The sequence below is a fragment of the Macaca mulatta genome, chromosome 1 (assembly GCF_049350105.2).
Source record: "Macaca mulatta isolate MMU2019108-1 chromosome 1, T2T-MMU8v2.0, whole genome shotgun sequence".
Lineage (NCBI taxonomy): Eukaryota > Metazoa > Chordata > Mammalia > Primates > Cercopithecidae > Macaca > Macaca mulatta.
In genome coordinates, this window is record NC_133406.1 from 38,543,747 (window position 1) to 38,561,206 (window position 17,460).

The window sequence follows — 17,460 nt, forward strand, 5'->3', positions numbered from 1 at the left end:
AATGTCCCTGCAGTGGTTCAGCCCTGCTGGGCTCTGGAGGAGAATGTGCCTTAGACATGCTCCCTGAGGAGCCACGGGGAGCAGGGCAGGCCATGGGGGAAGCAGTCGCTGCATCAGGGTACGCTCACTTTGAGGAAGGGCAGGCTGTAGCTCAGAAGATCCCTGAGCAAGGTTACCAGATGCAGCCAGCGGACAGCTGACAGCGAGCAGAGATCTCGGGAGATGTCTGTTCACGTGCGTCTGCAGGCAGGCTCACAGCTGAGCCACCTGAAGAAGGGCTAGAGATGACTTGCAGCAACTGCTGTGTATTGAGCACTTACGACGTGCAGGACGTTGCACGGCAGGTGGTCCCGATCAGTCCTCGCAGCACCCCTGGGAAGGATGAAGAAGCCATGGCCTGGAGAGGCTAAGGGACTCGCCCACCATCACACAGCCAATAAGGGGCAAAACTGCTCTCCAAACTGTGGCCAGGGGCCAAAAAAGGCTGGGCCCGAAGGAGTGCAGTGGAGGAGGGGCACAGCTGTTGGTGGGGGTGTCAGGGAGGGTTGCATGGAGGAGGTCTTGAAGAATGAGCAGGATGTTGACTCTGGGAAGGGTGACATTTCTTCCAAATGGAGAAAATACCTGGCAGCAAAGCACGGGGTATTTTGGGATCCGAGCAAAGGGCGGATTATGGAGTGCTGTTTGGAAGAGTCAGGGCCGGGAGGCATGTTGTCCATTTGTGGAGTCTTTTGTTTTCCATTCCCCTTTATTTATTTACTTATTTATTTATTTATTAGAGATGAGGTCTCACCACATTGTCCAGGCTGGCCTTGAACTCCTGGGAGGCGGCGATCCTCCCACCTCAGTCTCACCAGTAGCGGGGATTACAGATGTGTGCCACATCACCTGGTTCACTGTGTGGAGTCTTAATGCCACTCAGGGGAGGCTGTATTTTCTTCATAGGGGTGGGGTCCGATGAAGGTTTTGATGAGGGGAGTCCCATGGGTGGGCCTGTCCTGGCGGAGGCCTGAGGGATTGGAACACAGGGGAACAAAGGGCAGCGGGACTAAGGCAGAAGACCACCGTGGGGGCGCAAAGATGGAGGGGTGGTGAGGAGGCCGCATCTACAGGGACACTGGGTGGGGTCAGGGGATGAGTGGGTGAGAGTCGGGGCCTGACGGGATTCAAAAGTGACTGAAATGGTGATAGAGGGTTATTTATAGAAATGGGGAAGTCACAGAGAGAAGGTGCCTTTGAGTCGGGGAGGGGATGGGAAGAAGAAGGAGGGAGTAGATTTTTTTTTTTTTTTTTTTTGAGACGGAGTCTCGCTCTGTCGCCCAGGCTGGAGTGCAGTGGCTGGATCTCAGCTCACTGCAAGCTCCGCCTCCCAGGTTTGTGCCATTCTCCTGCCTCAGCCTCCCGAGTAGCTGGGACTACAGGCGCCCGCCACCTCGCCCGGCTAGTTTTTTGTATTTTTTAGTAGAGATGGGGTTTCACCGTGCTAGCCAGGATGGTCTCGATCTCCTGACCTCGTGATCCGCCCGTCTCGGCCTCCCAAAGTGCTGGGATTACAGGCGTGAGCCACCGCGCCCGGCCAGGAGGGAGTAGATTTTTATTTTGAACCTGGTGGTTGTCAGTGGTTTGCTGTACATCTGGGGGGGGCCGACAGTGAACAGCAGGGGCTCCCTAAAAACCTTGTCTGGAACACATTCAGCTTCTTCCTTGCCCACCCTCCTCCACCCCGCCAGGTGCTGAGCTCACCATTTGTGATTCTTGGCCTTACATTCTGCAGCTCCCAGTGGCACTGGAACCTTGGATGCCCCAGGAGCTGCAGGGCCCCAGTCACCAGCTGGTGCTGAGGGTCAGAGACTGCGACTGTGCAGGCCATGTCTGCAGGTGCTCCCCTGTGCAAGGCCTCTGGGGGCGGGGGGTCCCTCGGACCTTCAGGGAAGTTGCAGATAAAGAATTTCCTTAGAGAGGGTGAGTCCTCCTCCCAGACCCAGCAAGGCCTTCTCTATGTTTCCCCGGAAAAACCTCTTCCATTCTTCCGAAGCTCCAGGCCTTGTTTGTGGGTGTGACAGCCGTGGCTGGATCCAGTGTCAGCAGGGGAAGGGAGAGACATTTGGGTTCAAGAGGCCATGGCAAAGGCACTGCCTGGCAGATGGAGGAGGGAGCTTCCTGCTGCTGGAGTGGCTGTCCTGGCTGTGAGTATCCTGTCCCCTCCACTCACCTGTTCCCCTCCTTTTTTTTTTTTTTTTTTTTTTTTTAGGCTGAGTCTTACTCGGTGGCCCAGGCTGGAGTGCAATGGTGCGATCTCAGCTCACTGCAACCTCTGCCTCCCGCGTTCAAGTGATTCTCCTGCCTCAGCCTCCCGAGTAGCTGGGATTACAGGCGCCTGCCACTACGCCTGGTAATTTTTGTATTTTTAGTAGAGACGGGATTTCACCATGTTGACCAAGCTGGTCTCAAACTCCTGACCTCAGGTGATCCACCCAACCTTGGCCTCCCAAAGTGCTGGGATTACAGGCATGAGCCACCGTGCCTGGCCTTCCCTCCTCTTTTCGAATACTCTACTGGTACAGGGAAAAAACTTTTTGAACTCAAATTTTGGACTTGAATTAATTCCAATTCTAGGAAGAAGCAAATTAGAGTGTAAATAAGATTCATTCATTCATTTTCTCACCCAAGAAGTGTGTATATTGTGTCTACTCCATGTCAGATAAATGGTAGCTAAGCTAAAATCCCCCCCACCCCTGAAAAGCTAAAAGTTGGGAGGTACAGATATGTAAACAGGCAAGAACAGTGTAGGAGTGGCCCATGACCCAGATTTGGGGAGCTTGGGGGTGCCTCTGCAGAGGAAATGTTGCCTCAGCTGAGACCTGAGGCAGGTAGGAAACTGTCCCAGGCAGGGCGAAAGGGACAACAGTGATCTCTGCAATGAGAACAGCAGAAGCAAAGGCCTGGATGAGAGAGCATCCCCGCCTCACTAGGCACTAGAAGATCATCAGCTTAAGGTATTCTAAAGATGCCTGCCCAGTAGGTCTCAACCCTGGCTGCACATTAGAATTACCTGGAAGCTTGAAAAAAATGCAGCAGTCTGGTACCCCATCCCTAGAGGTTCTGATTCCCTGGGCCTGGGGAAGGTCATGGGCACTGGTATTTAAAAAGTTCCCAAGCTCCCCATATGAGTCTAACTTGCAGCGTGGGCTGAGGACACTTACTGCTGGTTTGTTTGCTGAGGTTTGCTAATTACAGGCTGGTCTTACTCAAGGGAGTGAGAGGTTGAAGCCGCTGAGTGTAGTGGGAAGAAGGGGAACAGCAGGTCTTTAAAATGAGTCTTTTTTGCATCCCTGAACTGGCTGAGCCAGTGGCACTCTCTATGGAGAGTCAGCTTCTCCCCATTTCCCCTCCTCTCCATCTCTTTGTTCCCACTGCCACCACCTTGTGCTGGCCCCTTGCCTCTTCAGGGATCTCCCAACCAGGCCCCTGCTGCTCAGGCAGTCAGCGTGACCTTGACCCTAGGCACAGACAGCTTCCTGCGGCTCCTGGCCTGGATGGGATACCCCCACCTCCCACAGGCTCCTGAGAGAGCACATGGCCGTAATCCTCCAGCCTCACACCTGCTACCCCTCGCTTCACAACTTATTCTACCCTGAAAAACCCCACACTTGTCGTTCCCTCCCCACCTTCATTTCCCTTCCTGGAATGTCCTCTCTGCCTTCTCTACCTGAATTCCCTGTGTTCCTTCAAGAGGCTCAGGCGGCAGCCCCTGGAGATGAATTCAGTGCATTCTCTGCACACCCAGCCCGCACCGCCTGCCCACATGCCTGCGTGGGAATGGTAAGACCAGATTTCTCCAGCAGCCTTCGGCCTTTGCTTGCTAGGCCTAGTGGCCCCCAGCACAGAGCAGGCGCTCAGGGAAGGCGAATTAATGAGTGCAGCTGAGGTGAGGGCAGCGGCCAGGGCCTGCCTGCAGATGTTCATGCCATTTGGGCTGCTCTCCTTGTTTTAAAATGAGGAAATTGTGGGCCAGGTGTGGTGGCTCACGCCTGTAATCCCAGCACTTTGGGAGGCCAAGGCAGGCAGATCACCTGAGGTCGGGAATTCGAGAACAGCCTGACCAACATGGAGAAACCCTGTCTCTACTAAAAATACAAAATTAGCTGGCGTGGTAACGCGTGTCTGTAATCCCAGCTACTCGGGAAGGCTGAGGCAGGAGAATTGCTTGAACCCCGGAGGCGGAGGTTGCTGTGAGCCGAGATCATGCCATTGTACTCAAGCCTGGGCCACAAGAGTGAAACTCGGTCTCAAAAAAAAAAAAAAGAGGAAATTGTGGTTCCCTCAGAAGAAGAGAGACTTGTCAAAGGTCATTCTGTAAATGACAGAGTTGGCATTTATTAAGTCTCAGGTTTGAGATTGCTGCCTCCAGGGTTTTTCTGGCTTTGTGTTGACAATGCCAGATTTTCAAGGCGGGGTGGAGGAGTGTAGGAATTAGGGGAAGCTGCTATGTGACCCGCATCTTTCCTCTGTCTTCCACCCAAGTGTCCTTGTGCCCCCAGCTACTTTCTCCAATTTGCCTGATTTCATCCTGGGTGTTTTGTGTTTGGCTTTCACCACTGACTTCTCCTGCAGGCCCCCTGACAGTGACAACGACTCTTAAGCAGCCTTGTGGTTTCACAGCGCCATCCCTGCCAGCAGCTAGTTTCTTCAGAGCCTTGGTCCCCCAGCTTGGGAGCCTGGGGATGGGTGTGCCCCATGGGAGGGGCAGCCAGGGACAGAGAGCAGAGAGACTATTAGTGGGATGTTTCTGCCTGTGTGTCCCTGGGTGTCTGCATCTGCGTGGCAGCAGCCCAGCATGAGGCTGAGGGTGAGGGAGGCATGCCCGGGCATGTCTGCTGGGGCAGGCTGGCCAGGCGCCTGAGAAGACCAAGGAGATCCTTGGGAGAGGTGACTGGATCTGAGGAATGGAGAGAATGCCCACGTCAGGGGAGGGGAGGAGAGCTGGAGCAGCTACGGGTATTGATGAGGAGGCTGTAATGGGGGTGGCTAATAGTAGTGGTGGGTAGCATTTATTGACTATTTACCAGATGCCTCGCACTGGCTTAGGTCTTTTACATATATTGGATCATTTAGTCCTTAGAACAACACCATGAAGTGAGATTTATCTCCGCTTTTCAGATTTTACATTTTGCAGTTTACAGGTAAGGAAACTGAGGCTCACGTCACCAGTCATCATTGGGGTCCCTGCCTGTCTGAGCCTCTGACTACTGTCCTCTCTGAAGACCTCAAGAGCCCTTGTGGGGACATCTGGAACAGCTGGGTGGGGTTCTAGGGGTGGGGGAGCTGGAGTGGTGTGGCTTAGAGCCAGGCAAATATGGATTTCTATTGTTTTTGTGTCTCAGACTGGCAGGGTCTAGGAAGTCTTGGGGAACTTTTATGGATCTTTAAAAAACTGAATTGTTTTCACCCTGGACTCCAAGATAATGAACTTTCTTTAGCCTCTGTTCATAAGGAGGTGCGGCTTTCTCTAAAAGACTCCTTCAGAATGCTGACTGTGATGGCTCCTCCGGGCCATACTACTACGAATTGGCACAAAAACTAACAGCTCAGACCCTCCTGGGCCAAACTGCAGAGGAAAACAATTCCTGGAGTGTCATAGTTGGCCACAAGCTGAACATGAGTAAGCAGCAGAGATGCTGATTTGTAAGAAAAAGCTGATTTGTGACAGTGTGATCTGCAAAAGGAGGGAACTGTCCTCCTCCCCCAATTTGTGTAAGGCCAAGTGACTTACTCTGAGTTGGTCCCAAGGCTTTATTTCTAGGCCTTGTTAGGAATGCGGAACCCCTTGCCTTGCAGAATTACTGTAGGAATGGAGGCGCAGTTCTGAAGCTAGCTTGGAAATGCCCACCTATAGCTCAGAACCTCATATTTATGAGAAAACAATAGGAGAAAGCAATTCTGCTGTGATGTGCAGCTACTTTTCACCATTCCTTTGTTATGACCAGGAAATGCCCCATTGGACACTTTGTGAAGGGAGCGATGATGTCATGGCCAGAGGCACAGCTTCTTTTAATTTTCAGGTTGTTAGTATTTGGCGAAGCCTGCCTCTTTCCACCCCCAACCCCTACTGGATTTTTCTGGAAGGCTTTTAGCTCTTTCCTCAATTGTGCACACGTGTGTGTGCACACACACACAGAGACACACACACAGACATCCCCCCCACAGACAAACACAAACATACCATTTACACAGAGACACACACACAGACACACCACACACACAGACACACCACACACACAGACACAGCACACACACAGAGACACACAGCACACACACAGACACACAGACACACCACACACACAGACACACCACACACAGACACAGCACACACGCCACACACACAGACACACACCACACACAGACACACAGCACACACACAGAGACACACAGCACACACACAGACACAGCACACACACAGAGACACACAGCACACACACAGAGACACACAGCACACACACAGACACACAGCACACACACAGACACAGCACACACACAGACACACACCACACACAGACACACAGCACACACACAGAGACACACAGCACACACAGACACACAGCACACACACAGACACACACAGCACACACACACAGACACACACACACAGACACACACAGCACACACACAGACACAGCACACACACACAGACACACAGCACACACACACAGACACACACACACAGACACACACAGCACACACACAGACACAGCACACACACACAGACACACACACAGACACACACAGCACACACACAGACACAGCACACACACACACACAGCACACACACAGACACACAGCACACACACACAGACACACACACACAGACACACACAGCACACACACACAGACACACACACACAGACACACACAGCACACACACAGACACAGCACACACACACAGACACACAGCACACACACAGACACACAGCACACACACAGACACAGCACACACACACAGACACACACACACAGACACACACAGCACACACACAGACACAGCACACACACACAGACACACAGCACACACACAGACACAGCACACACACACAGACACAGCACACACACACAGACACACACAGCACACACACAGACACACAGCACACACACAGACACAGCACACACACACAGACACACAGCACACACACAGACACACAGCACACACACACAGACACACAGCACACACACAGACACACAGCACACACACACAGACACACAGCACACACACAGACACACAGCACACACACACAGACACACAGCACACACACAGACACACAGCACACACACACAGACACACAGCACACACACACACACAGCACACACACACAGACACACCACACACACACACAGACACACAGCACACACACACAGACACACAGCACACACACAGACACAGCACACACACACAGACACAGCACACACACAGACACACAGCACACACACAGACACAGCACACACACAGACACACAGCACAAACACACAGAGACACAGCACACACACAGACACAGCACACACACACAGACACAGCACACACACAGACACACAGCACACACACAGACACAGCACACACACAGACACACAGCACACACACACAGACACACCACACACACAGACACAGCACACACACAGACACAGCACACACACACAGACACACAGCACACACACACAGACACACAGCACACACACAGACACAGCACACACACAGACACACAGCACACACACAGACACACCACACACACACAGACACACCACACACACACAGACACACACACACAGACACAGCACACACACACAGACACACACACACACAGACACAGCACACACACACAGACACAGCACACACACAGACACACAGCACACACACAGACACAGCATACACACAGACACACAGCACACACACAGACACACAGCACACACACACAGACACACAGCACACACACACAGAGACACAGCACACACACACAGACACACAGCACACACACAGACACACAGCACACACACACAGACACACAGCACACACACACACACAGCACACACACACAGACACACCACACACACACACAGACACACAGCACACACACACAGACACACAGCACACACACAGACACACAGCACACACACAGACACAGCACACACACACAGACACAGCACACACACAGACACACAGCACACACAGAGACACAGCACACACACAGACACACCACACACAGACACACAGCACACACACAGACACACAGCACACACACAGAGACACACAGCACACACACAGACACACAGCACACACACAGAGACATACAGCACACACACAGACACACAGCACACACACAGACACACAGCACACACACAGGGACACACAGCACACACACAGACACACAGCACACACACACAGACACAGCACACACACACAGACACACAGCACACAGACACAGACACAGCACACACACACAGACACACAGCACACACACACAGACACACAGCACACACACACAGACACAGCACACACACACAGACACACAGCACACACACACAGACACACAGCACACACACAGACACAGCACACACACACAGACACACAGCACACACACACAGACACAGCACACACACACAGACACAGCACACACACAGACACACAGCACACACACAGACACAGCACACACACAGACACACAGCACACACACAGACACACAGCACACACACACAGACACAGCACACACACACAGACACACAGCACACACACACAGAGACACAGCACACACACACAGACACACAGCACACACACACAGACACACCACACACACACACAGACACACAGCACACACACACAGACACACAGCACACACACACACACACAGCACACACACAGACACAGCACACACACACAGACACAGCACACACACAGACACACAGCACACACACAGACACAGCACACACACAGACACACCACACACAGACACACAGCACACACACAGACACACAGCACACACACAGAGACACACAGCACACACACAGACACACAGCACACACACAGAGACATACAGCACACACACAGACACACAGCACACATACAGACACACAGCACACACACAGGGACACACAGCACACACACAGACACACAGCACACACACACAGACACACAGCACACACACACAGACACACAGCACACAGACACAGACACAGCACACACACACAGACACACAGCACACACACACAGACACAGCACACACACACAGCACACACACAGACACACAGACACAGCACACACACACAGACACACAGCACACACACACAGACACACAGCACACACACACAGACACAGCACACACACAGACACACAGCACACACACAGACACACAGCACACACACACAGACACACCACACACATAGACACACCACACACAGACACACAGACACACCACACACGCCACACACACAGACACACACCACACACAGACACACCACACACACAGACACACCACACACACAGACACAGCACACACACACAGACACAGCACACACACACAGACACACAGCACACAGACACAGCACACACACACAGCACACACACACAGACACACAGCACACACACACAGACACACAGCACACACACACAGACACAGCACACACACAGACACACAGCACACACACAGACACACAGCACACACACACAGACACACCACACACATAGACACACCACACACACACAGACACACCACACACGCCACACACACAGACACACACCACACACAGACACACCACACACATAGACACACCACACACACAGACACAGCACACACACAGACACAGCACACACACACAGACACAGCACACACACAGACACAGCACACACACACAGACACAGCACACACACACAGACACAGCACACACACAGACAGCGGGGCCTGCCTTGAGCAGCTCCCGCCTCTGTGGATGCCTGACCCCTTCCCTCACCCCAGTGTCTCTGACTCCCAGGGTGAGATGCTCCTTCACACACTGTCCTAAAGCCTGACAACAACAATATGCCAGTGGTTAGTCCTGCCTCCAAAATACACCTCCCTTCAGATTGCATCTCCATCCTTCCAGGGCCTTCCATCTTCCTCACCAACACCGAGTCATCGCTTTTCATCCACACAAGGTGATTACCTATGGGACTCTTTGTTTTTGAGACGGAGTCTTGCTCTGTCGCCCAGGCTGGAGTGCAGTGGCGCGATCTCGGCTCACTACAACCTCTGCCTCCTGGGTTCAAGCCATCTCTGCCTCAGCCTCCTGAGTAGTTGGGATTACAGGCGCACACCACCATGCCTAATTTTTGCATTTTTCGTAGAGTCAGGGTTTTACCACGTTGGCCAGGCTGGTTGTGAACTCCTGACTGCCTTGGCTTCCCAAAGTGCTGGGATTACAGGCATGAGCCACCACGACCCACCCACCTATGGGACTCTTGATTCCCCACTGGCACCCCTGTCCTGACCCCGGGTTCCATTCCCCTTGCAGTAGCTGGAGTGAGCTCTGAACTGTCTGTCGGGCCATGCTGCTTCCCAGCCCTGAGAGTGAAACCCCCAGCTTTGAGCCTGTCCCTGTCCCTCTGCTCCTCCTGCTTCTCGCCTCCTTTCTCTTTTCTCTGCCACCACATTGCCCCGGGCTGCCTGAAGACACCCAGCTCCTTCCTGGCTCTGGGCTCCTGCTCTGGCTGTCCCCAGACTGTAGGATGCACCTGTCAGTTTAAATCTTGGCCCCACCTCGGAGACATCTTCCTTGATGTCCCTTCCTAAAGTGGCCTCCCTCTACTCTCTTGGCTGATCCCATTTGTTCCCTCAGAGAACAAAGTCACAATCCACAGTGCTCTGTTTTTTCATGCGTGTCCTTTTACATCGCGTGTCTCCTCCACCGGAATGTAATTTTGGAAGCCTGTTCTAGTTGCAGAGTCCAGAACAGTGCTCGACTGTGAAGCTGTTCATAAATGTTTGTTGAATGAAGCACATTAAAGAGGTCGAATGAAAAAATGCTCCCACAGTCGGGAGACGTTGTGGCGTGAAGGGATTTTGGGAGGTGGATGCTGCAGAACCTCCAAGTCCTACTGGTTGGTGACTGACTCAAAGTGGAGGACGAGCAGAGTTGTGTGAGGGCCTTAGTGGTTGGAGGGCCCTGCTGGGTTTGGTGAGGATGAGCTTTAGAAGCCCAAGCCCTGGGGTCAGTGTCCAGGATGGACATGGCATTGGGGCTGATGCTTCCAGGAGGATCACAGGGGAGGTATAGCCGTTGGTGGAGACCTTGCTGTATCTATGCTTATTTTATTTTTCATTTATTGTTATTTTTTTGGGACAGGGTCTCACTTTGTTGCCCAGGCTGGAGTACAGTGGTGTGATCATAGCTCACTGCAGCCTCGAACTCCTATGCTCAAGCGATCCTCCTTCCTCAGCCTCCTCGGTAGCTGGGACTACAGGTACATGCACCATCATGCCCAGCTAACTTTTAATTTTTTTGTAGAGCTGGGGTCTCACTATGTTGCCAGGGCTGCATCTATGCTTGTAATAAATTGGGCTATGTGGTTTAAACACAAACAACAAACCCCACTTTCCCACCAAGTGGATTGAGAATAACGGGGCTGGGGTGAAAATAATCACAGTTTAATTGGTTTTAAATATGCTAATGCCTGTGTTGAAAACACAGTGATACGAGCAGATGCTGGCACAACTTTGGGGGTGTGACCTTTGTGCCACATGGTGGGATGACTAATGAGTGAAAGACAACCCCCCAAAATAAGTTAGAGGTATGTTTATGAAGAGTCAAGTAGAGTCCTGGGAGGAACAAATTCAGGACACATAAAGGACTTGGTGATAAGGGGAGAAGAATGTATGAATATAAGAAGCAAAAGGAGCAAGTTCTTTTAGATGTTTTTCTTGGGCCGTAAGAAAGAAATCAAATATTATTTTTGAGATATTAAAACAGTGGATTTTCACTCTCAGTAATCAAGATGCTCTTATTCACTGAATCAATGGGTTTAGTGGCTTCAGGGAAGCCCCAAACGTCCTAGCACAAAGAAGTCTTCCTCAGTTTTGTGTTTCAAACTAGATTTTAAAAAGTCCGTAGCAAGCTAATAGTCAATAATTTTGAGAGCCTGGTTAATAAGAGGGATATATTTTTTCTGCTTTCCAAGAAGATCCCTTCTGTAAATCCAGAGCAGAGCTGGGGGGGTCTGAGCATGGCTTGATGTGTGAAGCCACAGTGGAGAGAACAGAGGATTCCTCACAAAGGAAGTGCCTGCCCCACAGGAAGGAAGAAAAACCCAGCTGGTGCTGGGAGAGGCTTGGAGGGAGATTGACGCAATGAAGGGGCAGGGTACCATGCTGTGTGCCCCACCCACCACCCATGAACTAAGGGTGGGGGCAAGGTGGTAGAAACAGCCTGCATAGGTAGACAGGAGGTAGAAAGTAAAGGGGCCTGTCCCCTACTTCCCATTTGGATATCTGGGAAGAGAGTCCCTTGCAGGTGTCTGCGGGGCAGCCCTTGCATGGTAGAAATGCTGGCAAATTGTGTCCTGTCAGAGGAAGGGCTGGGACAGTGGCCCTTGCTTCTCCACGGCCTGCATAAGGGTGTGTCCACAACTTCCCAGGTGCCCCCTGCGGGGCATAAGGAGGCTGGGAATTAAGAGCCAGCGTGCTGCAGAGGTGGGCCTAGGAGGCCCCATGGCTGAGTCTCAGGGTGGACAACCAGAGCAGGGCTAGAGGGAGGATGTGGCTGGGCCCTAGAGGGTCAGCAGCGCCAGGGAGCACTGAGGAGAGGCCTGGGCAGTAGGGGGCTGGTCAGACCATCCAAGAGCATGTTCAGGCCATTGCCTAACCTGAGAGACCAGGTTATAAGCATCTCAAACCCAGCCACACAGGGGCAGGAAAGGGTGTGGCTTAGGGACAGCACATGGGAAAGGCATTTAAGGGTTTTCATTCATAATAAGGTCAAAATGAGTCCCTAGTGTATTAAGATCTGTAAATAAATGAACAAGTTACAGTCTCCTCAGTGGAACCTGGTCCCATTCTCGGGGCTGGTCAGCTCGCTTCTGGAGAATTACAGTCATGCTGGGTCTCCCTTCGAGACTGAACAGACAAACCGGACCCCCATACAGAGGAGAGTGGGGAGAAACCTCCACATAAGAGCAGCTTGCAAGGACTCGAGAACACGCAGTCTGGCGAAAGAGAATTCATGGTGACACTGCTTAGGTTCCGTATGTTCCCAAGAGCACACCCAATGCACGCATGTTATAGGCAGAGAGTGAAGCTCCAAAACCGCTAGAACTATCTAATAATTCTAAACCAGCAGGGGCTGAACCAGGACACTTCCTGGATTGGAGCATCCAAGCAGAAGCCAAAACACTGCTATGCAGGAGAGGCAGATGTCTGCCGGGTCATGGACCTGGACAACCTTCAACATTTCTTCCAACCTTAAGATTTTGTGAATCGCTGAATGAAATTCTAATTTTAAAGTTTCTGACTCAGAAGCAGAGGAGGCTCCTATTTTGAGTCAGAGTACCCGAATGCAAAGATCCCAGCTCCTTGGAGACAGACGGACCTGGCTTCTGAGACTGGCTCTGTCACTCACTAGTTGTGTGCCCTGGAGAACTTCCTTTCCCTTTCTGAAGTGCAGTGTTCTCATCTGGAAGATGGAGACATTTACCTGGCAGGGTGTTGTTGGCATTAAGTGAACCAATGTAATAAACATGGCCGATTGTGTGTGTGCACACACGTGTGTGTATGTGTGTGTTAGTGGGGATAGGAGGAGTATAGGATGTTTGCCATGCTAGAAAATCGTATTATTGCCTACTGGTTAATTTTCTTCTTCCTAAGACCAGCTTACAGAGCAAGGGAACACTGAGTTTAATGAAAAGATGAAACAGATGCCGATGTGGTGTGGACAGATACTGGTTTGAATCCTCTTAGCAGAGAGGGGAAAGTTCTGATGTGGGGAAGATGGGGGAGGCACCTGTGACTATGCTGGGGGAAGGGGCAGGAGGAAGTCACCCCCTGAGGGCCACAGGTGGACACCCTCTGACCCTGTACCTGGGCTTCTGGCCATGGGATGAGTTGAGCTGTGTGGTGCTCACTGTTGGGAAGGGAATGGGCCTGGACGGATCTGCCTCCCCCCATGACTGTCTGCAGGTGACACCAGATCTACAGTGACCTTTAGCTGTGAAGTGGGCACAGGTTTTCTTTTAGCCCTCCCCACCTTGGCTTTCTGCACTTGTTCCTGCCAGCCCCCACTCCCTCTTACTTCATTCCTAATTCCTTCCTCCATCACATTTTTTTCCCTTAGAAGCTCATGTACATAAGGGAGGTATGAAGGACTGGCAAAGCTACAAGCCCGACCTCTCCCAGGGATGCTTGCATTTCAACTCTCAGCCACTGCCAGTCTTCACTTCAGCTGGCACCACGCTGATGTCTGTCCCTTTGCAAAGCTGACCTACCCTGGGTCAGGTCCTGGCTGCCTTGAGTAGTGGGAGAGGGTGGTGAAACACAGGCCCAAAGCTCTGCGGGAGCAGCCCCCTCTCCCCTGGCCTTGGGCTAGGAGGAAGTGAGTGGGTCCTGCCTTGGGGCCTCCACTTCCGGGGCCTGGAGGGCTGAGGCTGACTCAATGATTCCTGGAAGGTGATGATGTCACGGTGACATAGCAGTTCCCCTCTCCAGCCAAACTCAATAGGAGAGTGGGTGATGAGTGTCTCTCATTGGCACAGAGGCTCAGGAGGGACCAAGTCCACTGGCTTGTCCAGGCCACTTATAACGCCACTTTCATCAATAGTTCCCTTCCTCAAATTCCTACAGCTCTGATCATCTGTCCCTTCGGCGATCTCACATTCTGGACTTCCGGGGCAGTCTTGATTGATTTTAAACATTCTGCCCCTTTGTTTTTCCATGTCAACAAATTCACAAATCATAGAAAATCATCCCAGGTTGGCCTGTGCATCCTGGGGCTTTGGGGACATGGAGCCACCAGGCTTTCTCCGAAACAGAGCATGATCATGTGTACCCTTGTGTCCCAGCTTCACATCTGCATGTCTTTTCAACAATATTAATAGCTTCTTTAGAATCAGCATCTGTGTCTGTTTCTTTTGTCTTCTCCAGGACTCCCCGAAGGGGCTGAGTGTGTGGGAAAATCTAAAAATGCTTATGGGGAGGGGGAGGTTAAGCTCCCCTTCTTGTCCTTGTCAAGGTCTCTCTCCCACTGCTTCACTGGGGGTGAAGGGCGCATCTGCAACAAGGGTCCCGTGAGTCTGTAAGGAGATGTCTTTGCTTCTCTCACCCGTGCTTATCAAAGGGTAACCTAGTCCTGGTGTGGGTTTGGGAAAAACGCTGCTGGACTTACGCAGGTCGGGTTGTTTTTGGATAGCCACTCCCTACACTCTTGTTTACCAAAGACTTGACTCCCTAACAGACTGCGTCAGACCCGCATGGAGTAAAATAGATCCTTTGTCAGCTGGAGTCTGAATTCAAACGCCTTCTCTGCAGCCCTTTCCAGACCGACCCCAGCGTTTTACAACGGAGCCCTGGCGTTGCCTTACGCTGCCCGATGCTGCCCCCTGCAGGCAGCTCGCAGGCGGCTCTGCTGAGCGTGGAGGCTCAGCCTGTGCCGCCCAAATGGTGGCTTTTCATCACCTAGAGTTGTCAGAGCAGCTAATAGCGCATGAACAGGAAGAAAATTAGGCTTCTCTAAGTGAATTGGGTGTTGAAAGACACTGAGATAAATGGTGGAGGCAGTGAGAATGACGGACTTTCAAGTTTGAAGTAATACGTTGGAGAGGTGAGAGTGGGAGAAGGAACCACCAGTGTTTACAGTGACCATGTGATTTAAATCTGGGCTCACAACAGCCTCAGAGGCAAATGCTCTGAACTCCTGTTTAATAGATGGTGAACTCGAGTCTTAGAGAAAAGTTAAATAACTGCCCAAGATTATACAGCAATAAATGGCAGAACCAGGACTTGAACTCAGTGACCCCAGGCCTCTGTGACATCTGCTGTCCTGCCACCCCACCATAAGAGATCATCGTCCTGCCTGGAGGAAGATCCCTTTGTCTATGGGATGAACTGGGGTTATTGGAATGAAGGGGAAACTTCAACAGGGAATTCTCTGCACTAAGAGAGTTTGTAGCTGTAGCCTCTGTCATGTGATTTGAGGGGTGTTTGGCAGATCTCCCTGCCTGAAAGCATCTCCCCAACTTGCTCATTACATTGCCTGGAATTTTGCTATAGAGAGCCCTTCCTTTGATTAAGACTGGCTAAGTGGTACTCCTGTTAAATGAAAATGCAATTCCTGTCGGTGGGGGGAAGTCACAGGTTAAACCTTTAAATCTTAATTCAACCTCAGTGGAGATTAGCTCATCAGGTTGCTTCATCCCTGAGGTAGAGAATGAAGGGTGTGGGGAAATTGGAGGACAGGGGTGTGCCAAAACCTAATTTTGTTACTGAATGTCTCACAGACTCCTCAAACTGTACCAAATGAAACTCTTTATCTTCTCTCCCATGCTCTCCCTTCTTGGACATTAAACAGGCTCAGAAATTCCTGCACCGTCCCTCTCTCCTCCATCTGATGGTCATTGGATCCTCCCCAGCCTGCCTCTGAAGTGGCGCTTGAATCTCCACCGTGCGCCCTCACTCTCTGGTGTGCTCAGGCCCTTGTCAGTGTGTTTCTGCCCCTGGGACTTCACCCTTTAATCAAACCTCAGTGCAGCAGCAAATGAGAGCTTTCGAAAACATGAATCAGAGGATGCTGCATTTCCTCCTAAAATCTTCCTCACTGCCTTAAAGAAAAGTGGTAACTCCTTTTGGCACTTTTTTTTAGGAGCGTGTTCCCATCCTTCTCTCTTGCCTCTCCTCTGTACCTCTCATTACCACCCTCCTTCACCCCATTCCCCAGCCTGGTCGTCTCATTCACAGCTCCACGCTTTTGTGCTTCGTTTTTGTCAGGAAAGCCCTTCCCCTTCAGTGGTCAGCTAACTACTCCTCCATGAAGCCATCCCTGATTCCTACTCCAGCCCCCAAGGAAGAGGTAAGTTCTTATGTAGCCCAGACACATGAATGAATGGATGAGTAAACGAAGCTCAGCTGATGAGTGGACTATCCAGTTCAAAAGATGAGGTTGTTTCTGAAATGAATATAAACCAAACTGTGGCTGCATTTTTGAAGGTTGCTGCTATGATGCACAGAATGTGTCTGTGTGTGCATTGGTGGGATACAAAGACTCTGTTAGGGTAAATAATTTGATGGGCCTTGAACTTATACAAGCAGACTAGTTTCAGAACATTGCCATGGAGACGAATGAGGACTCAAGCAGCAGGGTACCACTTAGGCAGTGACAGATTTTACAGAAAATGGGCTTAGATACACCTTTCTTGTCAAAAAATCTCCTAGCTAATGGGGAGAGTGCTTCAAGGCAGAATAAAAG

The 17,460-nt window shown here is 51.4% G+C and overlaps 1 long non-coding RNA gene across 4 annotated transcripts in view; it reads left to right on the plus strand.

The window, feature by feature from the left end:
• Positions 1–17,460, plus strand: part of LOC144340671 (uncharacterized) — a 44,882-nt gene that overhangs the window by 17,077 nt on the left and 10,345 nt on the right. For 2 of the 4 annotated variants that reach the window (XR_013416918.1, XR_013416916.1), the window contains exons 2-4: positions 2,252–2,392; positions 11,359–11,476; positions 16,983–17,064. This is a non-coding gene — a long non-coding RNA (uncharacterized LOC144340671). The remainder of the gene's footprint in view (positions 1–2,251; positions 2,393–11,358; positions 11,477–16,982; positions 17,065–17,460) is intronic. The other 2 variants (XR_013416919.1, XR_013416921.1) reach the window with 1 other exon arrangement.